The following is a 12,267-nucleotide window of genomic DNA, read 5'->3' as shown; positions in this document are numbered from 1 at the left end:
TGACTGGTCATTATCTGGGTTAAACATTTTCTGTGATTCCTGGTGTGCCACGTCTCTTCTAAACTACCCTATAGTACACCCTCGACCCGGACTCACTACAACCGTGATCTTACACAAATAATAATAGAAAAAAAATCGCAACTCTTTTCCAAGAAACAACTACTAAATCCCCAAAATAGGAAATACACCGATTTATCGAGAGAATCGCTGAAGTGAATCCAATGAATGAGTGTCTGCCCCGCACTCGTGTCTGACCGTGAAATATCCCGCAGTTCTATTGCTGAAACCTAAGTCCTTTACGTTAAAAAAAATTAAGGAATCTAATTTATATAAAACAATTTAAATGATAACGCAACTAACGCGCAGCACTCGTGATGGATTAATAAAGAATATTTACTGTACTTGAATACTAAACGCGCTTGAAGTGAGCAGCGTGGCCACTGATGACTGATGGAGCGGGACCAGCTGCGCTGAAAAAAAACTAAGTCCCGCGCTTTTTCGCTTAAACGCTGAAAAATCAAAATTTTTGTTCTGAAGGAAAATAACTAGTTTTACGTTAATAAACCGCTCTAGCGATTAATATAGACACCCAGGACCTATATATGCTTACCAAAATTTGAATTTTTATCAAAAACTGCGTTTTTTACTCAATTGCTGGACTCTGCCAATTTTTCTGACTCCGAGGGAAAAAAAATTTCTATCACCCCAAATATCACAAAATTCCTTTAATTCACAAAAATTTTGGTTTCTCGTTTCCAGATATAAATACGTTATTATTTACTACTGACGTTGTATACAGAACAATACTGACACTTCGGGCGGTTTCAACACTCACTACTTCGAATTTTTCGTCAAAATCAGAGATTTTCACCTCAAATGGACTCTGACAAAATTACGACACGATTTTCTCGAAAAATAACTAAATTCGGCAAAAATGTAATTATCACTGTTTAATGTTTTACGAACAGAATTACGTCCCTTGCGCGCACTAGAGAGTAATACTGGCCCCAGAATATACACAAAACATGAAAATTCGAATTTTCGCCAAAAAGTCAGATTCTAGCCCAAGCTGGACTTAGAAAATTTTCCACCTACGTGTCTACTGAAAACAGAATTCTAAGTCTATAAACACAATTTTACCGTCTTACTGGTAAAAACTAGAAAATATCATCCGCATCGACTGGGGAATCCTAATGATACCCAGATCATACACGTGACCCACGAATACAAATTAATTACAGTTAACGACTTTCCGACATTGACTTAGCCGAAAACTTATCCCAAAATACTTAGAAATATTCCACGGACAAATAACATTTACACGCAACTTACTATCCCTTAAACTCCTTCACTTACTATCGTGACCGACATATAGCCCTAAGTCCAGAGGATTAACTACACTCTAGCAACAACGCCTCTGACTTAGACTAATACAACAGGGAATAACAAAACTTAACGTACGCACTTAGCCTAATATGCAAGAAAACGCTAAACACTTTGGAAAAATTTTAACCGGGGATTGAATTTAGGGGAAAAAATTAATCTAGAACAACGCAAATAAACTGAAATTACTTTATAAATTTAAGTATACTTAATTCAAAAATGCACTCGACTTAATCTTATAATTGTCCCTACCGGCTCGCCGTACCACACCTAGCCTAGGGGCCACACCCTCTAGGTTCCAACAGAGCGACACGCAGCTTTCAGCAACAATTATGACTAGGGACGACTCAACCTCCACTAAGTGTGCGATCACTTAGTTGTTGAATCGCTGCTAGGTAGGTTACTAGTCCGTCCCTCGGAGGCCGCAACGCCCTTCACGGATTACGTTTTTCCTAGCGTTTTGGGTCGTCTAATAACGCCCTCGGACTATCTACTGGCGTCCCACAGATATATCCGCCCCCGACAGCCCTCAAGGAACTGCTGTTGAGAGTATGGCGGCTCCCAACACCTCTGAATTAATTGCAATGGGTCGAGTATGGTACCCAGTCCAATCAACTCGGAGCGGTCTCCTTTTCAATAAATCTAATTTTAACAACCTAATCTTACTAACTAACCTTAATCATATCAGCCCGCATGACCCAAGATTCGCCAATCCCCACTCAAACGCACTTGTGGGGCGCACTGCTAATCCTGGCCCGCGGCTGTCTCCTTAGCATCCGCGCACGTGTTCGAACGGCTAGACGCGTGAGCCTTTCAACAATTTCAAACAAAATTGTTGAAACCACCGCTGTGCACCATTGTAACACGGGTATGGGATCCCCTCTCTACTTCCTTCTTTGCCCTCTACCCGTATTCTTACTTTTTATTCTCTACCAAGGGACTCCAAAACTTTTAACAAAGCCAACCCCACACCACGTGGTCCTAAGACGATTGACCGACTTAGGATTCTACACCCAGTATGGCGTGACCTAGGCCTTGAGCAAAACCCTAGAGTCGCCTCTATGCTGCCACCACCAGACCAGTAACACAAGAGCAATGATCGAGGTCTGGATCGATCACGCTAATTAATCAACCTAGGGGCTTGATCCCCACTATATACGATGACCTTGAGTGTGGAATAAATTACACGGTAATGATAATTCCGATTCGATGTTAGAATCGGCGCCCAATCCAACTTTACCTCGTGTGGACCACGTGACCAGGACAAGTTTACACATAAAACACATGGAAATAATGAAATGCAAAATATTACCAAATTTAATTTATTAAAAGAAAACTAAAACAAAATCTAAATATGTTCACTCCCTGTCACTTTAACACTCCCTACTTGACCTGAATGGCAATTGAGACTATTTCTATACATAACCATAGCAACTATACCTCTATGTTTTCCAGCTAAGATGTTGGGCTGGTCTCGGGGAGAGGTAAGATGTTTGACCTCTCCCAGCTGCTTCCGTGACCACACTAAACTCTTCCTTGTCTGGTCTACCCCAGACAAGAGTATTGTATCCTTCCGCCTAGTCAAAGTTCTACCCAGTTACTAGCAAGGTTTAAGTTATAACAATTAAACTCTGTTGTACTTAATTGATCCAGACTGGTTGAATTATTTTACTGAAATAAATTACACAAGCCTCTAACGGCAGAGCTGTTCCCGATCACAAAAATGGTTAATTGAACTTTGAGAAATACTAGACATGTCAACCCTGCTGACCTATGACCGCCGGTCACTCCGCCTTAAAAGTTAGATCTGATTCGTGACGTCACTGATGGTGACTTAAACTCAATAATTAGAATACTCTTGATATTGTATCCAGTACTATTATACAATACAATTTTAATGCAAAATGAATAAAGGCTAATTTTCTCTAAATTACTGAATACTATAGGATGATTCATTATACGCAGCTATGAACAAAGATGCCCGCCATTTGTGACTCAGACCTGCTAATTCCCAGGGGACTGGGCGTTGTTGAGAGGTCAGGTCCCTACTCGAACTTCTGGAACCTTCTGGAATAATTCTTACAACAGCCTAGTTTGTTACATTCTTTTGGTCAGCATGTTCTTTTGGTCACCATGTTCTTTTGGTCACCATGTTCTTTTGGTCAGCATGTTCTTTTGGTCACCATGTTCTTTTGGTCAGCATGTTCTTTTGGTCACCATGTTCTTTTGGTCAGCATGTTCTTTTGGTCACCATGTTCTTTTGGTCACCATGTTCTTTTGGTCAGCATGTTCTTTTGGTCACCATGTTCTTTTGGTCAGCATGTTCTTTTGGTCAGCATGTTCTTTTGGTCACCATGTTCTTTTGGTCAGCATGTTCTTTTGGTCAGCATGTTCTTTTGGTCACCATGTTCTTTTGGTCAGCATGTTCTTTTGGTCACCATGTTCTTTTGGTCACCATGTTCTTTTGGTCAGCATGTTCTTTTGGTCACCATGTTCTTTTGGTCAGCATGTTCTTTTGGTCAGCATGTTCTTTTGGTCACCATGTTCTGTTGGTCAGCATGTTCTTTTGGTCAGCATGTTCTTTTGGTCACCATGTTCTTTTGGTCACCATGTTCTTTTGGTCAGCATGTTCTTTTGGTCACCACGTTCTTTTGATCACCATGTTCTTTGGACAAATCACCTTCCTGTTATGTTTTGTTGTGCCTTATTATATTTAAAGGTAACAAGATAAACATTGGTTAATACAATAAGTGTTTAAACGTTATGGAACTCTTGGAGCTCCTCCCATTCTGGACAGAAGGAAGGATCCAGTAGGTTTTTCTAATTATTATTACCATTATATGTACATTGCTTCTCTTATACCTTGACTTCTATTTGAGACTAAATTACCCATGTGTATATGAAAAGGTTATAGAGGCTGACCTTAATAATCGCATCAGTCGATTGAACGTAGAACTCCGCTTTTAACAAAAAATATCAGAATTTTTAAATAAATGCCAATGATAATCCAATTGAAACCAGGTCTTTCCGTGAATGGTTCATCCGAGCACCCGTCACCCCGTCACACGCCAGCACACGCCGGCACCAATCCTCACATTCGTCACGTCGAGCTTAGCGTAAATGTTTGCCGAAGTGCGTGCCAAGTGGCTATGATCTGCTTGGACTCCATCTAAGTGATTCTGGAGCCATACTCAAGGCCAAGTTGATGCCTGAAGCTGATCCACGGGTTCATATCGATGATCCGCTGGCGTATGGTGGCGGAATAGGAAAGGTCTAGCAGTGTTAGGTGTGATCTGGCTGCCATTTTTGGAGGATTGCCTCCAGTATTATAGAAAACGGAAATGCGGAGTTAAAAAAAATGCTAAAAATACACTATCTGGAAATATATACGTCTGTAACTAAACATTATAAATGAACATTTTCAATACTGGTTTATTATAAGTCAAACAACAAAAATGCATTCATATATTGATATGCTAGTTATCCATATAAATAATTTATAAAAACTTCTGTTGTGCAGGAATTTTTTTTACGAATAAAGCGATAAGTAAAACAAAATTTAACTGGGCCAACTCATATTCTAGTAATGGTGGGGATGAACACAGTTAATGATCCTGAGGAACTTTGAGGGATGAACTGCTTAAGAACATCAATAGTTGGGAGAAAGTTCATTTTAAAAAGTTTATTGATATAGAAAGTTAAAGGATGAGAAAGTTAATGCTTTGGATGCAGTGGTATAAAACTGAACAGACTGGAAGAAAGGTCTAGTGGTCGGGAGAGTGAGTTAAGGTCTAGTGGTTAGGACAGTGAGTTAAGGTCTAGTGGCTGGGAGAGTGAGTTAAGGTCTAGTGGCTGGGAGAGTGAGTTAAGGTCTAGTGGTTGGGAGAGTGTGTTAAGGTCTAGTGGTTGGGAGAGTGAGTTAAGGTCTAGTGGTTGGGAGAGTGAGTTAAGGTCTAGTGGTAGGGAGAGTGAGTTAAGGTCTAGTGGTTGGGAGAGTGAGTTAAGGTCTAGTGGTTGGGAGAGTGAGTTAAGGTCTAGTGGTAGGGAGAGTGAGTTAAGGTCTAGTGGCTGGGAGAGTGAGTTAAGGTCTAGTGGTTGGGAGAGTGAGTTAAGGTCTAGTGGTTGGGAGAGTGAGTTAAGGTCTAGTGGTTGGGAGAGTGAGTTAAGGTCTAGTGGCTGGGAGAGTGGGCAAAGGTCTAGTGGTTGGAAGAGTGAGTTAAGGTCAAGTGGTTGGGAGAGTGAGTTAAGGTCTAGTGGTTGGGAGAGTGAGTTAAGGTCTAGTGGTTGGGAGAGTGAGTTAAGGTCTAGTGGCTGGGAGAGTGGGCTAAGGTCTAGTGGTTGGGAGAGTGAGTTAAGGTCTAGTGGTTGGGAGAGTGAGTTAAGGTCTAGTGGCTGGGAGAGTGAGTTAAGGTCTAGTGGCTGGGAGAGTGAGTTAAGGTCTAGTGGTTGGGAGAGTGTGTTAAGGTCTAGTGGTTGGGAGAGTGAGTTAAGGTCTAGTGGTTGGGAGAGTGAGTTAAGGTCTAGTGGTTGGGAGAGTGAGTTAAGGTCTAGTGGTTGGGAGAGTGAGTTAAGGTCTAGTGGTTGGGAGAGTGAGTTAAGGTCTAGTGGCTGGGAGAGTGGGCAAAGGTCTAGTGGTTGGAAGAGTGAGTTAAGGTCAAGTGGTTGGGAGAGTGAGTTAAGGTCTAGTGGTTGGGAGAGTGAGTTAAGGTCTAGTGGTTGGGAGAGTGAGTTAAGGTCTAGTGGCTGGGAGAGTGGGCTAAGGTCTAGTGGTTGGGAGAGTGAGTTAAGGTCTAGTGGTTGGGAGAGTGAGTTAAGGTCTAGTGGTTGGGAGAGTGAGTTAAGGTCTAGTGGTTGGGAGAGTGAGTTAAGGTCTAGTGGTTGGGAGAGTGAGTTAAGGTCTAGTGGTTGGGAGAGTGAGTTAAGGTCTAGTGGCTGGGAGAGTGAGTTAAGGTCTAGTGGTTGGGAGAGTGAGTTAAGGTCTAGCGGTTGGGAGAGTGAGTTAAGGTCAAGCGGTTGGGAGAGTGAGTTAAGGTCTAGCGGTTGGAAGAGTGTGTTAAGGTCTAGTGGATGGGAGAGTGAGTTAAGGTCTAGTGGCTGGGAGAGTGAGTTAAGGTCTAGTGGTTGGGAGAGTGAGTTAAGGTCTAGTGGTTGGGAGAGTGAGTTAAGGTCTAGTGGTTGGGAGAGTGAGTTAAGGTCTAGTGGTTGGGAGAGTGAGTTAAGGTCTAGTGGTTGGGAGAGTGAGTTAAGGTCTAGTGGTTGGGAGAGTGAGTTAAGGTCTAGTGGTTGGGAGAGTGAGTTAAGGTCTAGTGGTTGGGAGAGTGAGTTAAGGTCTAGTGGTTGGGAGAGTGAGTTAAGGTCTAGTGGTTGGGAGAGTGAGTTAAGGTCTAGTGGTTGGGAGAGTGAGTTAAGGTCTAGTGGTTGGGAGAGTGAGTTAAGGTCTAGTGGCTGGGAGAGTAGGCAAAGGTCTAGTGGTTGGGAGAGTGAGTTAAGGTCTAGTGGTTGGGCGAGTGAGTTAAGGTCTAGTGGTTGGGAGAGTGAGTTAAGGTCTAGTGGCTGGGACAGTGGGCTAAGGTCTAGTGGTTGGGAGAGTGAGTTAAGGTCTAGTGGTTGGGAGAGTGAGTTAAGGTCTAGTGGCTGGGAGAGTGGGCAAAGGTCTAGTGGTTGGGAGAGTGAGTTAAGGTCTAGTGGCTGGGAGAGTGGGCTAAGGTCTAGTGGTTGGGAGAGTGAGTTAAGGTCTAGTGGCTGGAAGAGTGGGCTAAGGTCTAGTGGTTGGGAGAGTGAGTTAAGGTCTAGTGGTTGGGAGAGTGAGTTAAGGTCTAGTGGTTGGGAGAGTGAGTTAAGGTCTAGTGGTTGGGAGAGTGAGTTAAGGTCTAGTGGCTGGGAGAGTGGGCAAAGGTCTAGTGGTTGGGAGAGTGAGTTAAGGTCTAGTGGTTGGGAGAGTGAGTTAAGGTCTAGTGGTTGGGAGAGTGAGTTAAGGTCTAGTGGTTGGGAGAGCGAGTTAAGGTCTAGTGGTTGGGAGAGTGAGTTAAGGTCTAGTGGCTGGGAGTGTGGGCTAAGGTCTAGTGGTTGGGAGAGTGAGTTAAGGTCTAGTGGTTGGGAGTGTGAGTTAAGTTCTAGTGGTTGGGAGAGTGAGTTAAGGTCTAGTGGCTGGGAGAGTAGGCAAAGGTCTAGTGGTTGGGAGAGTGAGTTAAGGTCTAGTGGTTGGGCGAGTTAGTTAAGGTCTAGTGGTTGGGAGAGTGAGTTAAGGTCTAGTGGCTGGGACAGTGGGCTAAGGTCTAGTGGTTGGGAGAGTGAGTTAAGGTCTAGTGGTTGGGAGAGTGAGTTAAGGTCTAGTGGCTGGGAGAGTGGGCAAAGGTCTAGTGGTTGGGAGAGTGAGTTAAGGTCTAGTGGTTGGGAGAGTGAGTTAAGGTCTAGTGGTTGGGAGAGTGAGTTAAGGTCTAGTGGTTGGGAGAGTGAGTTAAGGTCTAGTGGTTGGGAGAGTGAGTTAAGGTCTAGTGGTTGGGAGAGTGAGTTAAGGTCTAGTGGTTGGGAGAGTGAGTTAAGGTCTAGTGGCTGGGAGAGTGGGCTAAAGTCTAGTGGTTGGGAGAGTGAGTTAAGGTCTAGTGGCTGGGAGAGTGGGCTAAGGTCTAGTGGTTGGGAGAGTGAGTTAAGGTCTAGTGGTTGAGAGAGTGAGTTAAGGTCTAGTGGTTGGGAGAGTGAGTTAAGGTCTAGTGGTTGGGAGTGTGGGCTAAGGTCTAGTGGTAGGGAGAGTGAGTTAAGGTCTAGTGGTTGGGAGAGCGAGTTAAGGTCTAGTGGTTGGGAGAGTGAGTTAAGGTCTAGTGGTTGGGAGTGTGAGTTAAGGTCTAGTGGTTGGGAGAGTGAGTTAAGGTCTAGTGGTTGGGAGAGTGAGTTAAGGTCTAGTGGTTGGGAGAGTGAGTTAAGGTCTAGTGGCTGAGAGAGTGGGCTAAGGTCTAGTGGTTGGGAGAGTGAGTTAAGGTCTAGTGGTTGGGAGAGTGAGTTAAGGTCTAGTGGCTGGGAGAGTGGGCTAAGGTCTAGTGGTTGGGAGAGTGAGTTAAGGTCTAGTGGTTGGGAGAGTGAGTTAAGGTCTAGTGGCTGGGAGAGTAGGCAAAGGTCTAGTGGTTGGGAAAGTGAGTTAAGGTCTAGTGGTTGGGAGAGTGAGTTAAGGTCTAGTGGTTGGGAGAGTGAGTTAAGGTCAAGTGGTTGGGAGAGTGAGTTAAGGTCTAGAGGTTGGGAGAGTGAGTTAAGGTCTAGTGGCTGGGAGAGTGGGCTAAGGTCTAGTGGTAGGGAGAGTGAGTTAAGGTCTAGTGGTTGGGAGAGTGAGTTAAGGTCTAGTGGTTGGCAGAGAGAGTTAAGGTGTAGTGGTTGGGAGAGTGAGTTAAGGTCTAGTGGTTGGGAGAGTGAGTTAAGGTCTAGTAGTTGGGAGAGTGAGTTAAGGTCTAGTGGTTGGGAGAGTGAGTTAAGGTCTAGTGGTTGGGAGAGTGAGTTAAGGTCTAGTGGTTGGGAGAGTGAGTTAAGGTCTAGTGGTTGGGAGAGTGAGTTAAGGTCTAGTGGTTGGGAGAGTGAGTTAAGGTCTAGTGGTTGGGAGAGTGAGTTAAGGTCTAGTGGTTGGGAGAGTGAGTTAAGGTCTAGTGGTTGGGAGAGTGAGTTAAGGTCTAGTGGATGTGAGAGTGAGTTAAGGTCTAGTGGTTGGGAGAGTGAGTTAAGGTCTAGTGGTTGGGAGAGTGAGTTAAGGTCTGGTGGATGGGAGAGTGAGTTAAGGTCTAGTGGTTGGGAGAGTGAGTTAAGGTCTGGTGGATGGGAGAGTGAGTTAAGGTCTAGTGGTTGGGAGAGTGAGTTAAGGTCTAGTGGTTGGGAGAGTGAGTTAAGGTCTAGTGGTTGGGAGAGTGAGTTAAGGTCTAGTGGTTGGGAGAGTGAGTTAAGGTCTAGTGGTTGGGAGAATGAGTTAAGGTCTAGTGGTTGGGAGAGTGAGTTAAGGTCTAGTGGTTGGGAGAGTGAGTTAAGGTCTAGTGGCTGGGAGAGTGAGTTAAGGTCTAGTGGTTGGGAGAGTGAGTTAAGGTCTAGTGGTTGGGAGAGTGAGTTAAGGTCTAGTGGTTGGGAGAGTGAGTTAAGGTCTAGTGGTTAGGAGAGTGAGTTAAGGTCTAGTGGTTGGGAGAGTGAGTTAAGGTCTAGTGGTTGGGAGAGTGAGTTAAGGTCTATTGGTTGGGAGAGTGAGTTAAGGTCTAGTGGCTGGGAGAGTGGGCTAAGGTCTATTGGTTGGGAGAGTGAGTTAAGGTCTAGTGGCTGGGAGAGTGGGCTAAGGTCTAGTGGTTGGGAGAGTGAGTTAAGGTCTAGTGGTTGGGAGAGAGAGTTAAGGTCTAGTGGTTGGGAGAGTGAGTTAAGGTCTAGTGGTTGGGAGAGTGAGTTAAGGTCTAGTGGCTGGGAGAGTGGGCAAAGGTCTAGTGGTTGGGAGAGTGAGTTAAGGTCTAGTGGTTGGGAGAGTGAGTTAAGGTCTAGTGGTTGGGAGAGTGAGTTAAGGTCTAGTGGTTGGGAGAGCGAGTTAAGGTCTAGTGGTTGGGAGAGTGAGTTAAGGTCTAGTGGCTGGGAGTGTGGGCTAAGGTCTAGTGGTTGGGAGAGTGAGTTAAGGTCTAGTGGTTGGGAGTGTGAGTTAAGGTCTAGTGGTTGGGAGAGTGAGTTAAGGTCTAATGGTTGGGAGAGTGAGTTAAGGTCTAGTGGTTGGGAGAGTGAGTTAAGGTCTAGTGGCTGAGAGAGTGGGCTAAGGTCTAGTGGTTGGGAGAGTGAGTTAAGGTCTAGTGGTTGGGAGAGTGAGTTAAGGTCTAGTGGCTGGGAGAGTGGGCTAAGGTCTAGTGGTTGGGAGAGTGAGTTAAGGTCTAGTGGTTGGGAGAGTGAGTTAAGGTCTAGTGGCTGGGTGAGTAGGCAAAGGTCTAGTGGTTGGGAAAGTGAGTTAAGGTCTAGTGGTTGGGAGAGTGAGTTAAGGTCTAGTGGTTGGGAGAGTGAGTTAAGGTCAAGTGGTTGGGAGAGTGAGTTAAGGTCTAGAGGTTGGGAAAGTGAGTTAAGGTCTAGTGGCTGGGAGAGTGGGCTAAGGTCTAGTGGTAGGGAGAGTGAGTTAAGGTCTAGTGGTTGGGAGAGTGAGTTAAGGTCTAGTGGTTGGGAGAGTGAGTTAAGGTCTAGTGGATGGGAGAGTGAGTTAAGGTCTAGTGGTTGGGAGAGTGAGTTAAGGTCTAGTGGTTGGGAGAGTGAGTTAAGGTCTAGTGGTTGGGAGAGTGAGTTAAGGTCTAGTGGTTGGGAGAGTGAGTTAAGGTCTAGTGGTTGGGAGAGTGAGTTAAGGTCTAGTGGTTGGGAGTGTGAGTTAAGGTCTAGTGGTTGGGAGAGTGAGTTAAGGTCTAATGGTTGGGAGAGTGAGTTAAGGTCTAGTGGTTGGGAGAGTGAGTTAAGGTCTAGTGGCTGAGAGAGTGGGCTAAGGTCTAGTGGTTGGGAGAGTGAGTTAAGGTCTAGTGGTTGGGAGAGTGAGTTAAGGTCTAGTGGCTGGGAGAGTGGGCTAAGGTCTAGTGGTTGGGAGAGTGAGTTAAGGTCTAGTGGTTGGGAGAGTGAGTTAAGGTCTAGTGGCTGAGAGAGTGGGCTAAGGTCTAGTGGTTGGGAGAGTGAGTTAAGGTCTAGTGGCTGGGAGAGTGAGTTAAGGTCTAGTGGTTGGGAGTGTGAGTTAAGGTCTAGTGGTTGGGAGAGTGAGTTAAGGTCTAATGGTTGGGAGAGTGAGTTAAGGTCTAGTGGTTGGGAGAGTGAGTTAAGGTCTAGTGGCTGAGAGAGTGGGCTAAGGTCTAGTGGTTGGGAGAGTGAGTTAAGGTCTAGTGGCTGGGAGTGTGGGCTAAGGTCTAGTGGTTGGGAGAGTGAGTTAAGGTCTAGTGGTTGGGAGTGTGAGTTAAGGTCTAGTGGTTGGGAGAGTGAGTTAAGGTCTAATGGTTGGGAGAGTGAGTTAAGGTCTAGTGGTTGGGAGAGTGAGTTAAGGTCTAGTGGCTGAGAGAGTGGGCTAAGGTCTAGTGGTTGGGAGAGTGAGTTAAGGTCTAGTGGTTGGGAGAGTGAGTTAAGGTCTAGTGGCTGGGAGAGTGGGCTAAGGTCTAGTGGTTGGGAGAGTGAGTTAAGGTCTAGTGGTTGGGAGAGTGAGTTAAGGTCTAGTGGCTGGGTGAGTAGGCAAAGGTCTAGTGGTTGGGAAAGTGAGTTAAGGTCTAGTGGTTGGGAGAGTGAGTTAAGGTCTAGTGGTTGGGAGAGTGAGTTAAGGTCAAGTGGTTGGGAGAGTGAGTTAAGGTCTAGAGGTTGGGAAAGTGAGTTAAGGTCTAGTGGCTGGGAGAGTGGGCTAAGGTCTAGTGGTAGGGAGAGTGAGTTAAGGTCTAGTGGTTGGGAGAGTGAGTTAAGGTCTAGTGGTTGGGAGAGTGAGTTAAGGTCTAGTGGATGGGAGAGTGAGTTAAGGTCTAGTGGTTGGGAGAGTGAGTTAAGGTCTAGTGGTTGGGAGAGTGAGTTAAGGTCTAGTGGTTGGGAGAGTGAGTTAAGGTCTAGTGGTTGGGAGAGTGAGTTAAGGTCTAGTGGTTGGGAGAGTGAGTTAAGGTCTAGTGGTTGGGAGAGTGAGTTAAGGTCTAGTGGCTGGGAGAGTGAGTTAAGGTCTAGTGGTTGGGAGAGTGAGTTAAAGTCTAGTGGCTGGGAGAGTGAGTTAAGGTCTAGTGGTTGGGAGAGTGAGTTAAGGTCTAGTGGTTGGGAGAGTGAGTTAAGGTCTAGTGGTTGGGAGAGTGAGTTAAGGTCTAGTGGCTGGGAGAGTGAGTTAAGGTCTAGTGGTTGGGAGAGTGAATTAAGGTCTAGTGGTTGGGAGAGTGAGTTAAGGTCTAGTGGTTGGGAGAGTGA

Source organism: Procambarus clarkii, chromosome 24 (assembly GCF_040958095.1).
Source record: "Procambarus clarkii isolate CNS0578487 chromosome 24, FALCON_Pclarkii_2.0, whole genome shotgun sequence".
NCBI classification, from domain to species: Eukaryota; Metazoa; Arthropoda; class Malacostraca; order Decapoda; family Cambaridae; genus Procambarus; species Procambarus clarkii.
This window is presented reverse-complemented; position numbering follows the sequence as displayed.